At 53.2% G+C, this 22,086-nt stretch overlaps 1 protein-coding gene and 1 long non-coding RNA gene across 2 annotated transcripts in view; one reads left to right on the top strand and one right to left on the bottom strand.

Moving 5' to 3' along the window:
• Positions 1–22,086, top strand: part of COL26A1 (collagen type XXVI alpha 1 chain) — a 107,372-nt gene that overhangs the window by 47,374 nt on the left and 37,912 nt on the right. The window lies entirely within an intron of this gene.
• On the bottom strand, positions 798–1,387 carry LOC115298914. Its single transcript, XR_003911898.1, has 2 exons — positions 1,165–1,387; positions 798–949 (listed from the first exon to the last, which is right to left on the bottom strand). It is a non-coding gene; the product is annotated as an uncharacterized LOC115298914 (long non-coding RNA).

Here is a 22,086-nt window from a genome sequence, read left to right as displayed (position 1 = left end):
GGGCTCCCCAGCTGCACTCCTGCAGCCACCAGAGTGTCCCCGGGGCCTCCAGCCTGACTGCCCACCTTCTCCCTGGGAGGGAAGCCCATGCTCTAAAGCTGGGCCCGGAGGGCTTCTGGGCAGAAAAGAGCACCTCCGGGGGCGGTCAGAGCCTCTCACCACCCTGGCTTTTGAGACCCACAAACCCACAGTGTCACTGCTGGGACTACTGCAGTACTTTCAACGCTGCAAACTTAAAAAAGAAAATGTGGTAAAATACACAGAAGATGAAATTTACCATTTGAACCAATTTTATGTACACGGCGCAGCGGCTTTAAGTGCATTCACATTGTTAGGCAGGCCTTCACCGCTGTCCGCATCCAGAACTTTTTTCATCATTCCAGTTAAACTGCAGGCTTTTTGTATTCCTTAAAAAATTTTTTGGGGGAAACATTTATTCATTTTTGAGAAACAGAATGTGAGCAAGGGCGGGGCAGAGAGAGAGGGAGAACAGAATCGGAAGCAGGCTCCAGGCTCTGAGCTGTCAGCACAGAGCCTGACGCGGGGCTCGAACCCACGAACCGTGAGATCATGACCTGAGCTGGAGTTCGACCCTAAACTGAACCACTCAGGCGCCCCAAACTGCAAACTTTTAAAAAAGGGAAAGAAGTTTCACGGCGTGTCCTGTCCAGTGCGCCCGTCTGGCTTATTTCCACCTTTGATTGTCCTTGTGCAGCTCTGTAAAGCTGTACCCAACAAGAAACAATGCGAACAATTCTTGACAGCATTCATGTACACATTCACCGAGTCCGGGGAAGGTAGTTGGCGCCCTGGGGATGGGCCAGTTTGCATTTATTTGTAAAATCCATCGCAATCTTCCCTGTTTGCCTGCACCTTGTGGTCCCTCGAGTTTTCTCTGAACTGCTCTTAGCCTGTCACTAGTTTCTTCCCTCTTCATTGAATGCATTCCCTACAATCTTTGACACATGTTCATTTCATATTGGTGTGAGGGACAGAGCTGTGGGCTTCCCCTTCATTGAAATCTGCCCCTGGAAGGACAGAACTGCTCTCTGCGGAGTTGAGGACCTTGGTTTAACCACCGAGAACCTCCAGCGGAAGTCACATTCCCACGTGGGGCTGGGAGATGGGGTCGCTGAGCAGGGCTGGGGACGCCCGGTGCCTCACCCTCACTTGTTAGGTCTGGCAGATGAGAAAGTCACACAGGAGGCCCCTCGGGGAGCCTGGGTCGGGCCAGCTCTTAGAGGCTGAGAGGTGCCAGCTATGTCCCATGCTCTGTCCCCTGGGAGCAAATGACAGCCCTGACACAGCCGTGCAGTCAGTGCTGGAAGGCGCCCCGGGACCGTCTGACCAGCTCACTGCTGGTGCTGCTGAGGCCCCACAGCCAGGTTTGGTTCAGGAAGCCCTGAGCCCTCACTGTGTGTGTCACTATGTGACACTGAGCGGGTCACAGCCACCCACAATGACCCTTGGGACATCCCTGTGAGGTGCCTCCCATTCAGGGGTGAACCTCCCCAGCCCAAGAAAGGTCAGATGACCAGCTCAAGGTCACGGTGCAGCCAGATGGGCAGCAGCTAAGGGTCCCAGGCCTCCAGCCCTATCCTTCCCCGATACTGGGGGCAGGGCATCCAGAGGCAGAGACCCCACTAGGGGTCCCAGTGAACAAACAGCATTCCCAGGGCTCCTGGCACCCCCGGGACAATAGGTTTTTGTTTGGTTCAGAAGAAAGGGAGTCCTTAGTGAAAAAACCAGAACAGTAAAAAGCATTTGCAGGGGAAACATAAATACCGCCTGCTGGGCGGCTGTTAGTTGGGTTGGAAAAAGGCGTCGTCACTGGGGGTCTTGTGGGCTGGTCCGTGTTCTTCCACAGCTGTGTCCCAGCAGAGCGGGAGGTCACCTTGAACCGGGGCCTGGGCCCCTGCCAGGGGCTGTGGATGGCCGAGCACCCCTCCCCTCCCCACAGCTGGCTCCGGACAGCCGCCATTCCCCTGGCCTCCGTCCATCTGTCTCTATGCCCTTCAGGCTCCTGCAGGCCAGACAAGTGCATGTGTAGGGAGTCCTCGTGGTAGAGACAGATCCCAACTCTCCAGGTCTACGCGCTTTAGCCCTCGTTTTTCTTACCTGGAAAACGGGGACATTCACACGCTTTCCCTGCATGATGTCCTCAGCTGTGTGCCAGAGCCACCTCCTCACAAGAACCGACATTCTGAGTCCCCTCCCCTCTCTGTGATGTCCTGTTGGTGGCTTGAAGTGGGCCACAGTGGGAGGAGGGTATTTACACCCTGGAAACCCACAAACACTCCAGGGGAAGGACTGTCCCCACGAAGTTGGCTGACGACCATTTGCCAGCACGTCGCGGTGGTTGTGTGACTGTGTGGCAGGTGTTAACGTGGCAGGCCCTTGGGACAACTGTCCCTATGGGGCGTGACAACTGCGATGCAGTGGATGCAAGACCACTGGGTCTGGATGGCTAGCTGGGCTGCCGAGGCTGGGGTCCTTGCCTGGAGGCCGAGATGCTGGATGCCTGAACCCCCACTGCGTCTCTGCCCCCCGTTCTGTGCACATGTTGAATCTAAGAAATTGAATCTAAGATTTGAACTCTTGTGGAAGTGACATTTCCTGTGCATTCCCTTTGCCAGAGACAGCAGGATCTTTTGGGAAAAGGCTTCTCTGTTGTGTTTAAAAGAATTTTTTTAATGTTTTTTATTTATTTTTGAGAGACAGAGAGACAGCTCAAGCTGTGGAGGGGCAGAGAGAGAGGGAGACACAGAATCTGAAGCAGGCTCCAGGCTCTGAGCTAGCTGTCAGCACAGAGCCCGACGCAGGACTTGAACCCATGAACTGTGAGATCATGACCTGAGCCAAAGCCAGACGCTTAACCGACTGAGCCACCCAGGTGTCCCTAATAAAAAATTTTTTAACGTTCATTCATTTTTGAGAGAGAGAGAGAGAAACAGAGCACGAGTAGGGGGGGTCAGAGACAGAGAGAGGGAGGCACAGAATCTGAAACAGGCTCCAGGCTCTGAGTGGTCAGCATAGAGCCTGACTTGGGGCTCGAACTCAGGAATGGTGACATCATGACCTGAGCCAGAGTCGGACGCTCAACTGACTGAGCCACCCTGGCGCCCCTTCTTTGTTTTTTCTTATGGAAAAGACCAACCAGTAGAAGTACTGGTAAAAATAATGTAGATAATGATGGCGATGCCCCGTCCCCATTTCTTGGACAGCTTCGAGGTTCCAGGAGTCAGAAAACTTGTTGCATTTATCCTCTGGTAAGGCAGGCCTCGTCATCATCTCCCTTTTATGGGGGAGAAAATTAAGACACAGGGAGGAGCGGTCACTCTGCTCAGAGGCGTCCAGTGGGTACATGGCAGGGCTGCAGTCGGACAGGATCTAGCTGAGCCCTGAGCTCATGGTTTTTCCCTCCTCACCGCACTAGGGAGTGAGAAACCCTCCCGCTGTCCCTGTTCTCCTCTCCTCTCCCTTCCCCCTCATACTGTCTGCGCCTCTTCCCTCCTTTCTCCAAACTTAGGCTGAACTGCTCCCACCCCATGACCCCCTCCATGTTTGCCCACCAGGCTCTACTTGTCTACAGCTTCGAAGTCACCTCCTCTGTGAAGCCCCTGCTGACTCCCCGGGGGACCTGTGTGGTGGCTTTGCCCAGTCAGAGTCCTCTCCATGGGACAGGAAAACTGCTGTGCATCTCTGCCAGTCATTCCCCTCTTTGGGTGCCACGCCCTCCCTTGGCTGCCTGCTGAAGCCTGTAGATCTTTCCTCAGAGTAATGTTTTATTATGCTTTATTATTTATAATGTTTATAATGCCCTATTATTTGTTTCTCAGAACGGTGCGTAAAATAATCTAGTAGAATTACAAATTACTGCAGAATACAGCTATCAAAAAAACTTTTTGAAGGGGCACCTGGGTGGCTCATTAGGCTGAGCGTTCGACTTTTGATTTCAGCTCAGGTCATGATCTCACGGTTTGTGGGATCGAACCCCACATGAGGCTCTGCCCTGACAGGGTGGATCCTGCTTAAGATTCTCTCCCTCTCTCTGCCCCTCCCCTGCTCGTTCTCTCTCTCTCTCTTTCTCTCTCTCTCTCTCTCTCAAAATAAACATAAAAAAAGAAAACTTTTTTTTTCTTTTTGAGGGGCACCTGGGTAGCTCAGTGGGTTAAGCGTCTGACTTCAGCTCAGGTCATGATCTCATGGCTCATGAGTTCAAGTCACATATCAGGCTCTGGGCTGACAGCCCAGAGCCCACTTTAGATCATCTGTCCCTCTCTTTTCCACCCCCCATCTCTCCCTAGCTTGTCCTCTCTCTCTCCCTCTCTCTCAAAAATAAATGGACACTAAAAAAAAATTTAAAGAAAACCCCAAAAAACCTTTTTGAGAATGCAAACAATAGAATAACGCACATCACCCAAATAGCAGATCTAACAGTGGGTTTGATAACTCCCAGGATTTCAAAGCAGGGATGAGGGTGAACGGGTTTTCTAGCTGCAACAATTATAATGTTAAGTCTGCAAATTCCAGAGGTAACAAGACACAGGCTTTCGTTTCGTTGTTGTTGTTGTTGTTGTGACCACGTTCTTAATGCAAAGAAACGCTACATTTCATTTAGAGGTTGGTGCAAATAAAGATGTAGGTCTCTTTCCCGTCACTGTTCACAAACTCCTGATTTCCCTCCTTGTGTCAGGGACAGAAGGGGCTCCTTGCGGGCCAGGACTGGGTTTTGTCCGCATTTCCGGTACTTTGAGGCACGCCTGGTTTGGTCCATGCAGATGAGCCGAATATCGAATATCGGGACCGGTGGGTTTGTTGAATGAGTGAGTGAGTGAGTGAGTTAAGGGAAGGGAGGCGAGGCAGGGGGCCAGGCTGAGCTCCTCCCCAGGCTCCGGTCCTCCAGCTGCACTGGTTTTACTAGCACGACGTGACTTGGCTGGGCCTGACACCTTGGTGATGGGGAGGGCACGTTCCTATCTGCTGAGAGCGAGAGCCCGGGTCTGACTCGGTGCCTGTCAGGTGCTGCCCCCCACTGGCTGTGATTCATCCCTTCTCGAGGGGAGAGGGGCTGTGCTCATCACGCCTCACCTCCCCTCCGCTTCCAAACCTTCCTCCTGGGAAATCCAGCCTGAAGGGGCTGCTGTGGTTTCTGAAATTAATTCACCTGATACTCTTCTGGTCTGGAGAGGAAGAGACACGGAGTGTTGTCTTAAAGAGGCATGACACGATCCACGGAGATGTCAGGCTATCCGGGAGCTGCCCTGGAAGAGGAGGGCCGATCCCAGCTGTCAGTGCCTGCCCGCCATGCCCCCAGTGTCTGCAGCCATGGCCTGTGGCTCAGGGAGCAGGGGGTCCCTCCTAGTTTGTATCTTGTTTTGGCTAATCTGTGCTGAGTACCTCGAGTATCAGGTACTGGGCTGAGCCCTTTAGAAGCATGTGATCTTCATCTAATCCCTGAAACAAACATGAGAGACTGGGATCATTCTGTAGAGGAGAAAATTCGTCTCTCAGAGTGGAGAGAAGCTGCCTGAGCTCACCCAGCTGGTAAGTGCCTGGGTTGGGAACTGAACCCATAACCTGTGCCCTGAACCACTAAGCTGTGTAGCCAAAATCCGGTCGTCAGCCCCCGTGAATGCTGAATGCTTGAAGGTGAAAAGGGGAGTAAGACCCAGTATTGTGCCCGGCAAGGGGACAGACACAGAGGCAGATACACCAGACATGGTCCGGCCTGTGCTGTAATGGAGGAGAGCCAGGAGCTGGGGGTGGGAGGGGGGCCGGCTCTCCCCAGGGGAGCCCAGAGGAGGGCTTCTCCGAGGAGGTGAGCCTAGAAAGATGACAAGAAATGGGCCAGATGAAATGAACTGTTCTTGGTCTGGGGAACAGCAAATGCCAAGTCATGGGGGCCCGTCCAGGGAGAAGCTAATGGTTGTTTGCACACGCTGGAGCATGGGCACCTGGGGGCCTAATTGATCTCAGTGTTCGTGGGTTTGAGCCCCACCTCAGGCTTTGCACGGGCAGCACAAAGCCTGCTTGGGATTCTCTCTCTCTTTCAAAATAAATAAATAAAATTGAAAACAAAAGGAAAAATCTCGCTGAGATTCCAGAAGGAGGATTTCAGAGCGGGGAGGGGATCCAGGGACGGTGGGTTTCACTGCTCTGTTGTTTCCCTCATTCCCCGCATCCCAGAAGAGCCACGTGGTGAGATGAGGACGGGATTGGGTGTGGCCCCAGCAGCCCTGGGGTTGTGGCATGAGCGCTGGGCATGGGGGCGGGAGCTTGGTGAGCCCTGGGCAGCCTCCTGTGCCTCTCAGCTGGTTCCGCTAGAAACGCCCCGCACTCCTGAGCTGTTCATGCTGCTGGTTTGAGCTCAGCGAGAACTTTCCCAAAAAGGCACGCGGTCCCGTGTTCCTTGACGTGAGTGTCGCTGGCTGCGGGGAAATCCGAGTGGCCGTGTTTCCACGACAAAGTCTGCTGTGTTTTGGAGACACGAGACGAAATTTTGGGGGACTGCAAACTCGAGCGAGGCAGAGGGGCCAGGCTGGCTCCCCATGTGGGGCGCCCCCCGAGAATCCGGTCCCCACGCAGCGCTCTCAGGCCCCGGTGTAAGCCGATCTCCACTCAGCAACTGCGCATTAATGGAAGTTTTGACAGAGAGATTTCATTTTGGAACTCACATTCCCTGAAGGGTTTGTAATAATTGCACTTGAAATGGAGCCATTTGGCCTCAATGCTTTCCAGATTGGGGGAGCAGAGGTATGCTCCTTCCTGGGAAGGCCAGGCGGAGAAGCGGGGAGGCTGCAGGAGGTGCCGCCCTGTGGGAGGGCCCAGCCCTGCTCTGTGTGGCTGCAGGGCCCGTGGCTGGCCCGGGACCTTGACTCCAGAGCTGTGATCTCCATGTCCTTACAGCCATGCTGGTGACAGGTTATTGGGGTCTGAGTCACAGACTGAGTGGGGACAGATGGGTGTGCTCCTGACCCCTCCCCAGCTTCCCTCTTCCGGGCCCCAGAACTGCACTGGGGAAGATCTGCCTCCCAGAACCGTGTCCTTATGCGATCTGCTCTCAGGTATGTGGGGCCTTTCCCCAAGTTGGCTTCTGCCAGCCCACACGGCTTTGTCATCCTGCCCCTGATGTGTGTGTTCCCCTTGGCCTGCGTGGAGGGAAGCCTGGGTGATTGCTCCACTTTGCAGATGGGGAAACTGACGTTCAGAGGTTCAGGAAGATCTGGTATGTCAGAGGTGGCTCTGGGGGACCATGCAGATCACTGAGTGTAGGGCCATCCCTTAGAGCCCTTGACATGAGCACAGGACTGGAGAAGGGGTACCCACCCAGGGGGAGGAGGAAGCCAGGGATGCAGGCAGACCTGGGTTCAACCGTCAATGATGACAATCCCCAGCAGGAAGGCAGGGCGAATCACTCCACCTGCTCAGTTAAAATGGAGATAATCATGCTTTCTTCACAGGGTTGATGGAAGGACAAAATGACATCATATTTATGAAACAGCCTTATGCCAAATGGAAATTTTTTAAAGTTTATTTATTTATTTATTTATTTAGAGAGAGTGCATGCAGGAAGGGCAGAGAGAGAGGGAGAGAGGATCCCAAGCAGGCTCGGCACTGTCAGTGCAGAGCCAGATTTGGGGCTTGATCTCGCAAACCGGGAGCTCATGACCTGAGCTGAAATCAAGAGTTGGATGCTCAACCAACTGAGCCATCCAGGTGCCTCGCCAAACGGGATTTTGGCGAGGGTCCTCAGCACTGGTGTGATTGTCATGGTGGGAAGCTGACCTTGGCTCCCATTGGCAGGGAAGGCTCTACTGACAGCCAGGTCCCTGTAGGGGGTAGGCCACCTCCCTGCTTGCCTAGATTCATCTGTAGGCTTCCAGCAATAAGACATAGGAGCCAAACCCACAACCAAACTGCAAATAGGGATGCTTGGAGCTGCCCTCAGGATGAACGGGAACCAGCAAGCCCCTCTTCCCTCCTCCCAGATCCTTCTCTGTACCTCATCTTTGTTATTTTTGGTTTTTGTTTAAAAAAATTTTTTTTATGTCTTTATGTTGAGAGAGAGTGAGTGGGGGAGGGGCAGAGAGAGAAGGAGACATGGAATCTGAAGCAGGCTCCAGGTCTGAGCTGTCAGCACAGAGTCCGAACGGGGCTCGAACCCATCGGCTGTGAGATCATGACCTGAACCGAAATTGGACACTTAACCAACTGAGCCACCCAGGCGCCCCTGTCCCTCATCTTTGGGTCTTTCCCTGGAGTGTGCCCCATTCAGTGCCTCGGAGGAGCCTCTCCCCCAGCACAGACCACAGCATAAGTGATGCAAACTCACAGACTTACTGGTCGGGGGCCTAAGAGGAGAAGGTGTTCTTCCCCATGCTGGAAAAGGAAAAACTGACAGGGAAGGATTCTGATTGGCTGAGCTGGGTCACGTGCCCACCTTGGTCCTCCCTTGAGCCAGGGGGCAGGGCTGTGTAAGGGGGTGGCCCCTCCCATTTCCAGAGTTAGGTAGATGAAGCCCTGCCACTGGAATAAAGGGGTGCTGCTGCCTGAAGATGGGGGTGTGTTGGAAAGCAAGCCATGAACGTGTCCTCCCTTGGTGCAGACGCCATTATCCTAGAAACTTATGTGAGACGTGGACCCTGCGGATGTGGGCTAGAAGCACCTTTATAAACTGTCTCCTCTGTTCCCCTTAAAATGTACTGGAGCAGGGAGTTGTACCCCCACTCTTGAGCGGAAACTGGGCATCCCCATGACTTTTCTGGCCCTTCATAGGTAATAAAAAGCTGGACAGTCCGTTAAAGTCGCAAACTCAGTCTCGTTTCCTTAACCAGAAACGTCTGCTTCCTTCCATGCCGTAATCAAAACCCCGAACTCGACTTAAAGGGAAATCTGCCCCCTTCCCCAGTTGGGGTCTGCTGCGGGCTGGCTGCCCAGCTGGAGTGGGCATTCATGTCTTCTCTGTCTCGTCCCCACGTTGAAACGGGGGGCCAAGGTGGAGGCGAGGCTGGGAGAGCAGGGGTGTGTGTGCTTGTGCCACGCTCGGGAAGCCTCTCGACCCTTTTGTTACCTTTGATTCTCGGTCACCTGCTCCCATCTTTCTGCATCGTGGCTTGTTTCTAAATTCACTTTGGTGTTGGACAGCTCAGTGCTTGGGTGGGAATTCCTGGCTGAGCCTGCTGGTTCACGATGGAAACGGAACCTCAGTTTGTGATCAGGTCCTTTCTGCTGGACTCCACCGTGAACATGTGCATGTTCTCTTACTGGCTCCTTCCAGCAACATCATGAAGTACGCATTACTGTGTTAAGTGACATGACATTCTGTTAAATTTCAGGTTAATGGCAGCATGTAATTATATAATACACAACATGATAATAATGCATCTAGTAGTAAGATTGTTATCTCCGTTTGCAGATAACATAACTGAAACTCAAAGAGGTGGAGTAGCTTACCAAACGCCACACAGCGAGGTACCTGGGTGGCTCAGTCAGTTAGCGACTCAGGTCATGATCTCACAGCTCGTGAGTTCAAGCCCCACGTTGAGCCCTGTGCTGACAGCTCAGAGCCTGGAGCCTGCTTCGGATTCTGTGTCTCCCTTTTTTTCTGTCCCCCCACCCCCACTTGCACTCTTTCTCTCTCAAAAATAAGTAAATATTAAAAAATGTTTCTTAAACAAAATTTAAAAAATCCAAAGGTGACACAGTCAGCAAGTGGCCAGCCGAAATTAAGCCTTTGACTTGTGGGCAAAATTTTCTGTCTTGACCTGAGTAGCAGCAGGGTGAGTGCAAGATCTGCCTCTCTCCAGAGTTCACTGGGTAGGAAATGTACCTGCGTGTGGGGGCAGGTGCGGCCTGGAGGCTCAGGCACAGTCTGGATGGCCACATTGCACCTTGTGGATGGAGCAGACCGCCCCCCTCCCTCCTGAGTCTCAGAGGACCTCGGGGCTCCATTGGGAGTTAGTGTGTTTGCCTGGTGGTGTGTACAGATGCCCAGTGAAGGCCTCCCTGTCACTGGCCAACATGCCCAAAGCTTGGGCACCAGGGACCCAGAACCTCATAGAAAGGTGGCCCAGGCAGCATGGAACCTGGCCTGGTGGCATCTTGTCCAGGTCATAGTGAGGCCCAAGGAGCCTGGTCGTAGGCAGGACCTTGCGATCTGGGGAGGAAGGGGGTCTTCTGGCCGCAAACCCCATGATCACAGACTTGCAGGGTGTTGGGGCTCATTCTGAGCCACGGTTGTTGTTAATGTCTCTGGTGTGAGGCGCCCACCTGCTGCCACTGGTCCGGCAGCAGAGCTTCAGGCCTTTGCGGTGGGGCCGCCCCTTCCTTAGAACCAGACTTGTAGGACAGGTCCCAGGAGTGGGGCCTCATATCCGGAGGTGTTTTATTCTTATTTTTATTAAAAAGAAAATTGCCCTGGGGTGCCTGGGTGGCTCAGTCGGTTAAGTGTCCTACTTCGGCTTAGGTCATGATCTCACGGTTCGTGGGTTCGAGCCCTGCGTTGGGCTGTGTGCTGACAGTTAGCTCAGAGCCTGGAGCCTGCTTCAGATTCTGTGTCTCCCTCTCTCTCTGATCCTCCTCTGCTCGTGCTGTCTCTCTCTGTCTCTCAAAAATAAATAAATAAAATGTTTCTTGGGAATCTGCCAGCTGAGATAAGTCTGCAGGGTTACAGTGGAAATGGGCGGGTGACTGTGCAGGCCACGGGCCGGGAGACCTGCACACATCCCCGTGGCTGGCCTGTTCCAGCTCCTGCTGCCTCCCTGCTGGGTCTGGAGGGGCTGGGAGCTCAGAGGGGACGCCCCCCTGGAGGTGGCCCATCTCTTCCACCCTTTTTGCCAGATTCACCAGGTCCCTTCTCCAGGACCCCTCCCCCGGTCTGTCCGGATGGGAGCCGGGCCGTCAGGAGGAGCTGTCTCTCTTGTTGACCAGGTCAGTCTATCTGCTGAATCTGCCCCAGGCCCAGATGCCAGCTCGGCCACGTGCTCCATTTTGTCAAGGTGGTCCCTGGGTTCGTTCCCACAACCCTTACCGCAGAGCCTTGTCTCAGCACTGCTTAGACTCTCGTGGGGGTAAGTGTGTGTGCACAGGGGCCGGCTGTGCATAGGAGCCTTGTGAGCAAGCATGGGCTGTGTGTGTACATAGTATGTGTGTACTTGGGACGTGTGGAGACGTAAGATGAGTCTGTGTGCACTGTGTGTGTACATGACTAGGGTGTAGACACAAGGTGTGTGTGTGTGTGTGTGTGTGTGTGTGTGCGTGCGTGCATGCATGTGTGGGTTGTGTGTTCGTGGTTCTGTTTAATTCAAATCAGAAAACAAAGTAGTATTTTCTCTCTAGAAAAATACGCATGGGTTATATCACCCCTGCCAAAGCCTTCGGGGTCATTTGGCCCCATCGCCTTCTTTCTTAAAATAGGGAAACTGAGGCTCAGAGGATTGGGCGTTCCACATGAGCTGGCTCCTGACTCAGAAACGCCTTCAGAGCTGGAGACGGAGCCTACTAAGGGGCTAGTGGCTGCCAGGGAAGAGACAGGGCTTGGGCGGGAGTTGGTCCGGAGCTCCGCCATCCCCAGGGACCCATGAACGGGGCCTTGTAGTGGCAGCCTGGGAGGGCCGCTTGATGGGAGCCCCCTTCTTGGGCCCAGTGTGGGTGGGCGGCTCAGCCCACAAGTTCTTGGGGAACCAGGCCTTTCCTTGGCATCCCCGCCAAGTGGCTGTCTACCCTCGCCTTGGGCGGCCTTCCCCCCTAAGGGCCCATCTGCTTGCTCTGCCCCAGGGCAGACATGGCCTTAGCTCCTCCTCCTCCTCCTCCCCCTCCCCAGGGTGAACTGCCTGGGGCCTTCTGTGGCTCCCCAGGGCCCTGCCTGCCTGCTCCCCGCCCCCCAGAACAGCCTTCGTTTGCCGGGGCCGGGGCCATGCAGTCCCTCCCATTACATGGCTTTTTTGTTATTTCTTCAGGCACCCATGATGGGGTCTCATCCTGGGGCCCTAGATCTGTGGGGCTCCCCGACTTGGAGGAGCAGAGGCGCTAATGAAACAGAGCCCTAAGTAGGGAGCTTCAAAGCCAGCAGTGGGAACTCTTGTCCTTCAGCCCAGAATCGGGGGCGCCGGCCAGGGCTGAGAGCAGTGAGGTGGCCCCGTTCAGGGACCTGGGCTGGGGGTGCGGTGTTTTCCTTTGAGAAGGGGGTGCTGAAGCCCTCCTGCGGGCTGATGAACATGGCACCAGTGCTGCTAAGGAAACCAGTTTGGGCCACTTCCTGTTTCCCAGGACATTGACAGTGTCTTGTGGGAAAGGGACCATGTGCAGGTGCCAGCCAACACTTTTTCTCCGCAGCCAACCCAGGAGGTGGGGAGGCAGCCCTGAGCAGAGCCGGGCATCTGTCTGTCCCCTATGGACCCCTGCTTCTCAGCGCCCCTGGGCTCATCCTCCATGGGAGCCGGTGCCCCCCTCTTTGCCACACGCTGACCCCTCCTCACACTTTGAGATTTAGGGATCAAGGCCCTGTACCCTCCCCATCTATGTATTTGTGATTCGGGGGTGGGGGGTCCCTGCCATGTTCTCTCCACTCCAGAGGCTCCAGCATTTCTGTCTGTCGGGGTGATGCCCGTGGAGCTGCTGAGAAGCGACATGCTTGCTGGGGTCTGGGATTCACCAGACGTCTCTCCCCAGCTCTTTCTCTGGTCCTCCAGGGCTCCGAGCGGCTGGCAGCGCACAGGGGGTTTATGATATATATTTTTTTAACTTACTCATCACACACATGAGGCCCCCAAGCTCAGAGGATTTCAGTGATTTGCCCACAGTCCCCAGCCACCAAGCACGGGAGCCCGGGTTCTTGACTGTGGTCCAGATCCTCTGGCCCCAGCTGGGGCGTGGACCACTGTGGTCCCCACCTGCGATATGTGTGTGTGTGTTTGTGTGTGCACACGCGCCCACCTGTGTGTCCATCCCTATGTGTGGATGGCCCCGAGTGGGTCTGGGTGTGCCTGTGTGGGAGCACTGTACGTGCACACACACACGCATGAACACTTGGGCACAGTGCCCGAGTGATGGGCCTTCCGCCGCTGCTCAGGAACGGCCAAGCGCCAGGAAAGACCATGGGGAGCCACAGCCTGCCGTTTACCTAGTGTGATCTGTGTCCCACCCTGAAGCCATCTGGCATTTATACAAGTGGGACTCCCCTGGGCGGTGCTGCAAGGCTGGGCAGGGCATCCGTGGAGCAAAGGAAGGTGAACAGGCATCTGTGCAGGACTCCCTCTCCCAGGTCTGAGCCTCTCGGCCAGTGTGTGGGGGTAAGGCAGACCGGCTGGGAGCCTTGCTCCTGGGGAGTCCTCTGGAGATACTAGGGTTTTGTCACCTCTCTTTTTTTTAAATTTTTAAATCTTTTGTTTTATTTTTGAGAGAGAGACAGACAGAGAGCAAGCAGAAGAGGAACAGAGAGGGAGGGACACACAGAATCGGAAGCAAGCTCCAGGCTCTGAGTTGTCAGCACAGAGCCTGATGTGGGGCTCGAACTCACCAACTGCTGAGATCATGACATGAGCCGAAGTCGGACACCTAACCGACTGAGCCACCCAGGTGCCACCAATGACATTTAAAGCACGATCTGGCTCCACATAATTGGCCCTTCCCCCAGCCCAGCTCCATCGTCCCCACCCATGGAAAGCAGAGAGTGTTGGAGTTGGGAGTCATGTTTTGACCTCTAGGCCAAACACCATCTCTTATGGATGGGGAAACTGAGGTCAGCAGCCCAGAGCTGGACCCCGGCACCTGCTGAAGATAACACAGTTCAGTTACAGGCTAGACGATGGGCCGTGTGCTTGCCTCCCCTCCGGACATCCTGAGACCTGAGAAACCACATCCTGGGCTGTCTCCCCACCCCCACCTTCCACAGCCCTTGAATTCTCCAGGCCTGCCCTTCCCCCACCGCTGTTGCCTTGGTTCTGCAGACAGAACGACACGGGGTAAAAGCAGACCCTTTCAGAGCCTTTAGGACAAATGTTTGAGAGTCACCAGTTACCTGATCCTCAAAGCCCTGCCTTTGACTTCCTTCCTGCAGGTCTTGATGCTTGGGGCCCCGCCACGACTGTGGAATCCTGTCCCGACTGTGACAGGCATATTGCAAGCACATGTTTGCTGTCCGCAGGCTGCTCGCAATAAACCCATGCTGAAAACCACATTAAAATGAGCTGGAGGAGAGGGAATCACTTTGTAACATGCTTTATTTTATTTTATTTTTGACTTGGAGAGAAGCATATCTTGGCTGCTAATCAAAGAGTTGGTGGGGGCCTCTTAGCAGAAACCAAACCGGTCCCAGGCCAGACGCGCCCCCCCCTTCACCCCCGCCCCCGACAGGCCCCCTTGGACAGCAGCTCCGGCTCAAGGGAGCTGAGAAGGGGCCCCCAGACCATGGGTGGGCCGTGTGGCTGGTCTGGAAGCTGGAGGTGGGTCCTTGGTGCCAGCCCTGTGTCCACTGCGTCCAGGCTGTGGGATCCTGTATCTCTTTCTTCCTTTTGCCCCACTGCAGTGCTCCTGGGGCGTCAGGAGTCCATTTGTTCCCAGAAACAAGAAGTCCTTTGCATTAGGAATTGGGCTCCTGTAGCCTCTGTGGAAAGGGTATTTAAGGATCCCTTTGGCACAAGAGAAGGACGGTGACTCAGAGTCTCACGGTGGTAGATGAAAATCATCCTGATTTCGCCTGACTTGCTCCAAGATCACAGGATGGTCTGGACCAGTCTAAGATTCCCAGTGAGAGTGCTAGCATCTCATATTGATGAGTCATGCTCTGAGATTCATCCCTGTACAGCCGGCCGCCCCCTGGCCTCACCCCCTGCAAGTCCAAGCCACTCCATCACCACGCCCTAGAACCTTCCGATGCTCTATGATGGGCGGCACTCTGTCTATCAGCTGTTGTGTCCAGACTCCCCAAAGCCCCAGTGCTGCCCTCTCCCCTGCCGCCCCAGTTAGAGGGATCCCCAAGTCCCAGGGGTATGTCTGCACAGCCCTTGAATCCAGCCCCTCCTCTCTGGCCCATGCTCATTTCTTAGTTTAGACCTCACTCACCCAACACCTGGATCACCCCAGCCACCTCCGGTCCAAAATGGAAACTAAACATCCCCTTCCCTGCCTCAGACCCTTCTGGATATAAGCCAAACGGCACGGCCACTAGTGCGTGTTCTGTGTCTTTGTGTGGATTAGGAGGACGTGGCTCTTCCTCAAGGCTCTTGACCGCCATCTGCTGGAAAACAGGTGTAGTAAGTCTGCAGATCTGTGAGGCCCAGGCTGTGACGGTGCCCCCTGGGGTTGTGCATGCAGTGTCCTGAATTCAAACATCTCGCGGCATTCGAGACCCCGGGGGCCCTCATGCTCTCTGTCTCTTTTACCCACTTAGATCTTGCCCTCCAATGATATTGAGTTGTTTGAGGCATGGTGGGTAAGAAAGTGGACTTGGGGCAACGCATCCAATCAGCTACCTCATCTGTAAAATAAATGGGGGTAATAGTGCGATGCTCCTCAGTGGGTCATTGTGAGGCTTTAATGAGTTAATACTTGTAACGTGTTTATTTTCTTTAAAAAAATTTTTGTGTGTTAACATTTATTGATTATTGAGAAACAGAGAGAGAGCATGAGCATGGGAGGGGCAGAGAGAGAGGGAGACACAGAATCCGAAGCAGGCTCCAGGCTCTGAGCTGTCAGCACAGAGCCCAACGTGGGGCTCGAACTCATGAGCGGTGAGATCATGACCTGAGCCGCAGTTAGCTGCTCACCCGACTGAGCCACCCAGGCGCCTCAACTTGTAACGTGTTTAAAATAAGGCTCGACATATAGAAATACTGCATTGGTATTTTTTCTTTTATTTTCTTTCACTTCTATCCTTGGGCATGCATTCTTTCGGCTGACATCTCTCTCCCGCCCCGTTCTGCCTCTTTGATTGGTCAATCTCTCATCACACCTCCAGGCTCCCCAGTCCCTGGGTGACCCTCAGACAGGGCTTGAACAAAAGCTACCCTTAGATGTTCCTGGGCTCCCTGCCAGCAGGAATGAGGTTGGAATCGGGTCTGAATCTTCGGGCCCCCAAACTTCCCAAAGCCTGTCCTGAAAATCACGTTGACTCGTTTTGAGTATTTTGCTACTCAATACTGATTTTAAGCCAAGTTGCCATTCTATGGGATCTCAGTTCAAGATGGTAAAATAAACGAAACATACCTTAGTAAATGTCATTTACTTAGGAGGGTTAGCCCTTTTGCAAACAGAGCTCATGGGGGGGAAAGGGAATAGTAACAACCAACATGAACTGGCTGCTTTGGTGAGCTCCTCATGTGACTCACCTGTGGAACCTTCACCGGAACGTTAACTTTATTCATAGTCCCATTTGACAGAAGAGGACACTGAGGACTTGAGGTTAAGACTTGGGATTTGGGGTTAGGACTTGGTTTTGCTTGGTGTCCTGGCCCTTCCCTTAGGAGCTGTGGGATTGTACCCCAGGAAGAAAGACGAGAAATGGGCATTGAGCATCTGAGGATCAGAAGCTGTACAGCCCGCTGTGTGGCCCCGGGGGAGTCACTAACCTCTCTGAGCCTCTGCATCATCATGCTAATATGACACCAGTCTCTGGTTTGCGTGCAGACAGCTGGTGAGACGGGCTGTATACTCGGCCCAAAGCGAAGAACTACCTGTGAAGCAGGAATTCTCTAGAGAGGTTGGCAGTTACACCTTTAAAAGGAGATAGAAGCCTGGGACTGAGGAATTTGCATACCAAACCGGAAGTGGCGCCATGTCGGACCAAGACGCTTTCCTATTGGGACATGACTTTGTCTGTCATTCCTTAGGCGGGGTCTTGCAGCAGAACCAAGCCGGGAAGATCAGGTGGATGTGTCTGTCCTTCTGGGGCTAAGCCTCAGGAAAACTCCGTGACCTCTCCGTGGAGCAGTTGGAGAGAACTTACTGGTTGAAGGGGCTGGGAATGGACCAGGGGGATTGGGGCATCCGGACTAGGGAAACATATCCTGTGGTTTGTAGTAGATTTTCCGGTTTATTTATTTCGTTTCAAAAAACAATGTATTGAGGTCAAACTCACATAACGTGAAATTAACCATTTTAAGGTGGCATTTAGTGCATTCGCGCTGGCGTGCAACGACCATCTCTCTGTGATTCCAAACTATTTCCATCACTCTGGAGTGAAGCCCCATAACCCATTAAGCGGATCCTCTCGCTCTCCCTCTACCCCGCCCTCAACCTCTGGCAGCCGTCAGTCTACATTCTGTCTCTGTAGATTTAGCCATCCTGGTATGTTATAAATAGAGCATATGGCGTCTTTCCTTTAACATAGTGTTTCGGAGGTTCATCCACATTGTTTCATGTATCCATACTTCTTTATGATGGTTGAATAATAGTCCACATGCGCTGATCCACTCATTTGTGTTGGTGGGCATTTGGGCTGTTTCTGCCTTTCTGCTCTTGCGAACGCGCTTCTGTGAACAGTGAGCGTGTGTGTGCCTTGCTGTCTGAGTACCTGTCTTCAAGTACAAGTACCTGTACTTCAGGTCTTACAGGTGTATAGCCAAGAGTAGAATTGCCAGGTCATATGCTGATCCAATGCTTAACTTTCTGAATAATCATCAAACCGTTTTCTTTAGCTGTGGAACCATTTTTTTTTTCATCAGCAATATATGAGGATTCTAGTTTCTCCACACCTTTGGCAATACTGGTTATTTTCTGTATTTCTTCAGTTACCTTTTCATTAGCGTTAGCATATCATATCTTCCTCCACTCTTACATTTAACCGATCTGTGTTTTTAAGTGGGTTTCTTGTCAGCAACATTTTGCATTCAGCATTTTCCCCATTATGACAATCTTTGTCTTTTAACTGGTATATGCCATTGCTGTTTAAAATTAGTATTCATATTCCTGAAATATCTATTATATTTATTACTGTTTTTTGTTACTTGCCCTTGTTCTTTTTTCTTTGTCTTAAAGATTTATTTGTGTTTTAAAGAGAGAGAGAGAGGCAAGCGGGGGTGGAGCAGAGAGAGAGGGAGACACAGAATCTGAAGCAGGCTCCAGGCTCCGAGCTGTCAGCACAGAGCCGGACATGAGGCTCGAACTCACAAACCATGAGATCATGACTTGAGGCGAAGTTGGATGCTTAACCAACTGAGCCACCCAGTGTCCCTGTGTATGTTCTTAGAACTGTATTCAGGTCCTTCACTCTTTTTTAAAATTGAGTCGTTTGTCTTTTTCTGTTGAGTTGTAAGATCCATTCTGGATGCTACGAATTGCAAATATATCCAAGGTCATGAAAACTTATCCTGTGGTTTCTTCTAAGAGTTTTATGATTTTAGCGTTTGTCTTTAGTCTGTCCAATTGTTAAGTTAAAAAATTTTTTTCAGGGCGCCTGGGTGAATCAGTTGGCCAAGATCCATGTTTTGTTTTGTTTAAAGCTGGATGTTTTCCCTTGCTCTGCCCCTTTCTAGCATGTGCCGTGGGAAGAACCTTATTCTCTCTGAGCCTCCATTTCCTTGTCTGTGAAAAGAAAATCTTGGCTTGCCTCACCACTAAGGCTGTACGGCAGGCGGTCTCGAAGGCCCCATGTTCTGAGTTGGCTTTGCCAGTACAGGGTGGGGATCATCCCTTCCCTGCCTCCGCTTCCTTCTCTGGCTTCTGCAGGAGAACATTTCCCTTTTTCTTCGGAGTAGCTACTGAAAACCTAGAGGCTCTGCCAGCCTCCCTCAGCTCGTTCTCCCCACGGCCTGTCTGGGGGAGGGATGCTAGACTTTCCCTTACACTGTCTTGTTGCTGTATTCGGTAACTCTCAAAGAACTCGCCCAAGAAGTTGGAAATGAAATCCCCAAATCAGGCCCAAGGCTTTGTGTATTGCCAGGATTGCAGTTCTGTTCGGGGTGGGTGGAGCGGAGTGGTGCACTGGGATTACGGCAGTCCTGAAGACTCCAGAATACCCAGGCCCTAGCAGACGCCCACCCCACCCCTCCCTTCCTCTCAACAGTCCTTGATGCTAACCTGTCCTTTTCCTCTCTTCTCAAGGAAGAAGACTCACATCTGTAAAAGGGCACTGGCTAAATCTGGGTCCGACTCGTGCGGGTGAGGTGGGGATTCATGCTACCTTGCTCCTGCAATTCTTACCATAGCCATGTGAGGGCAGTAGAGCGGCCCACAGGACTGCAAGGGCACAGGTTTCCTGGGGGGCCCTGGGAGAGGTTCCTCAAATGCTGATGCAGATCTCTGCTGGGAAGGGTTGGGGGGGTATCACTACCTCCCTGCTCACCCTCCCTTCCTGGAGGACCCTGAAGGAACCTGCAGACCTTTGCCAGAACTTGCAAGTTCAGTGTTCTCCAGCAGCTGGTGGCTTCTGTCCTAGAGATGTGACTCTTGGCTTCGTCTTCTAGAAAACCTCAAGCCCCATGTGTATCTGTTGGTTGATGACTGTGGCGGTGGTTTGTCCAGTTTCGTTTTTTCTTTTTTAAATTTTTTCAAAAAAATGTTTATTTATTTATATTTGTTGTTAAAAATTTTTTAGTTATTTTTTAAACTTTTTGAACATTTGTTTATTTTTGAGAGACCGGAAGAGACAGAGCAGAAGCAGGGGAGGGGCAGAGAGAGAGGGAGATACAGAATCTGAAGCAGGCTCCAGGCTCTGAGCTGTCAGCACAGAGCTTGATGCAGGGCTTGAGCCCATGAACCATGAGATCGTGACCTGAGCCGAAGTTGGACGCTTAACTGACTGAGCCACCCAGGCACCTGATTTTTGCTTATTTATTTATTTTTGAGAGGGAGAGAGGTTGAAAGAGAATCCAAGCAGGCTCCACACTGTCAGCACAGAGCCTGACGTGGGGCTCAAATTTATGAACCGTGAGATCATGACCAAGCCAAAGTCAAGAGTCAGACGCTTGACTGGCTGAACCACACAGGCGCCCCCAGTTCTGCTTTTTATGCCTTCGGTCTTCCCTGGCTTCACTCACCTTTTCTCCCCTGCTGTTTCCTCCCTTCGGTTCCTTCCACCTGCTCTGGGCCGGTTGCCCTGCACGTGTGTTAGCGTCTCTAACCGACCTCCCCCAGTTCCTCTGTAAAAGGAGGGACCGAACCATCAGGCAATGGTCTTGACATTTAGGGAGTCGTGCGTCTCCTACCCTGAGAACCGGACAAAGCTTTAAACAGTTTCTCCTAGGATGTGGCCAGGCAGGGACAGCCGTCCTCACAGCTTCCGGGGGTCCAGAGCCGGTGAAAACCTCTCAGGGGTTTTCCTGAGCTCTCCTGAAGGAGCCTGTATCTAGGGTCTTTCAGACCAGGTGACAGAGTGAGGAGGGATCACCCCCAATCCTTGCCGGGGGGCCTTTTCAAATTCTCAGGCATTTGCTTGCCCACCAGAGTGACCCAGGGCTTTCTCAGCAGGTCCTTGGGGACAAACACAGTTCATTTGACAGAGCAGCAGACCCCTTTGGACCGCCCCCCCCCCCCCAACCACCGGATCTCATAAGTGGGGGAAAAACCAAGCCGCATGCCCAGGAGACGGGCTCAAAGTGGATCTCACCCAGCTTCCGGCTGACCTTGGACAGAGCGTGGCCGGCAGTGAAACAGGGCTAAACCAGGAACCCCCCAGTGGGAGCGGGGAACTTGGGTCCCCCTTTACAGGGAAGGACTAAAAGATTCCTCTGCCTCTTCCCATAAGTGGGGCTCATGTTTCTTTCCCTTAGCTGGGCCTGAGTCACAAAAATTCTTTTATGATCTGTTTTCTGGCCCTTACTCCTGTTTTTTTTGGAAATCTGTAAGCAACATCCTAAATTTCCTCTGCCTAATTTTAGTCTCTGGGAACCGCAGCCAGATGATGTCAGACTGAATATTAGATGCCATGGGTCTGACCAGGCCCCGGCCTTGTCACGGGCCTCCTGCCACTGCCCCGAGCCCTGGGCTCAGGTCACTGTCCTCAGCCACAGCGGAAACCTTACTTCTCCGTAGGAAATGCCCTCAGCATTTGGTATCCACCTAACTGTAGGGCCAGGAAAGGTTTTCCCAAAGGGAAGGGGGAGTTCTCTCTCCATCAGAAAACTTCCTCAGGACAGCGGTGCACGCCAAGAGCCTACTGCATTTCCGAAAGAAACGGGCAACCAAGTCTGACCTCAGTATCTGGGGGCATTTCCAGGGTCACAGGCTCTGAGGCTGATACAACTTGTGGGGCTTTTAAAGAACAAAGAATACTTAGAAAATTCTCCGTTTATGAAACCCCCTGAGCATGTGAATGCACTGCCCTGCCTGGGTTTCTGTCTCGGCCTCGAAGAAGCCCCCAGAAGGAAGGTTCTAGATTCGAAAGCTTTGCTTCTCATTCCCTTTGTAAAATTGCTCGTCAGCTTCCGCCCCTCTGATACCAAGTCGCAGACACCTTAGCAGGCTCTCAGGGTCTGGCATGACAAGGCCCTGGCTTGAGCACAGTCAGGCCTGGGTGGCTGGGTGACACCGCCCCAGAATGACCTCCTGCCCTGCCCATGCGATGAGGCATATTCTCCTGAGCGCTCCTCCGTTCGGGCCTGTGTGTGGCCCTCCCCCCCCTCCCCTCCCCACCAGCCCCCAATTGCTTTAGCAACTGCAGTGCCCTTTGCCCTTGCCAAGGGAGGGGTGTGAGATGTGGACTCGCCAACCTGCCCTCCCCTGCTCAGACGCCCACGGTCATGGCCAGCAGGCCTCGCGCACCTCCCAGGTCAGGCCAGACGGATGCCGCCGCCCTTTACGGACCCCAAGGGCTCCGCTGGGCTCTGGCTCACGGAGGCAGCCCTTGCAGGGTGGATGCTGGGGACGGAAGCCTCTCACTGGGAGATGCTGGCCTCTGTCCCCTTAGCTCCACTCGAGGTAAACGTCTTCGCCTCCTTTTGCACATGGAAAAGCCAAGATGGTTTGGGCCCTCCCTGAGTCTGCACTTGGCCTGGGTCTGCGCCTTAATTCAAGCCCACAGTCCCTGTGTCGTGTCCCGGGCTGGGGCCTGCAGTCTGCTTAGGACCCAGAGGTGCTAAGCCCCCTTGTCATCCCCTGGGACCCCAGACTGTGGCACAGGCCCCTGGCCCTTCTGTGTTCGTTGCTGGA

Source organism: Suricata suricatta, chromosome 8 (assembly GCF_006229205.1).
Source record: "Suricata suricatta isolate VVHF042 chromosome 8, meerkat_22Aug2017_6uvM2_HiC, whole genome shotgun sequence".
NCBI classification, from domain to species: Eukaryota; Metazoa; Chordata; class Mammalia; order Carnivora; family Herpestidae; genus Suricata; species Suricata suricatta.
Note: the sequence above shows the minus strand (reverse complement) of the source record. Positions and strands in the feature narration are given on the sequence as shown.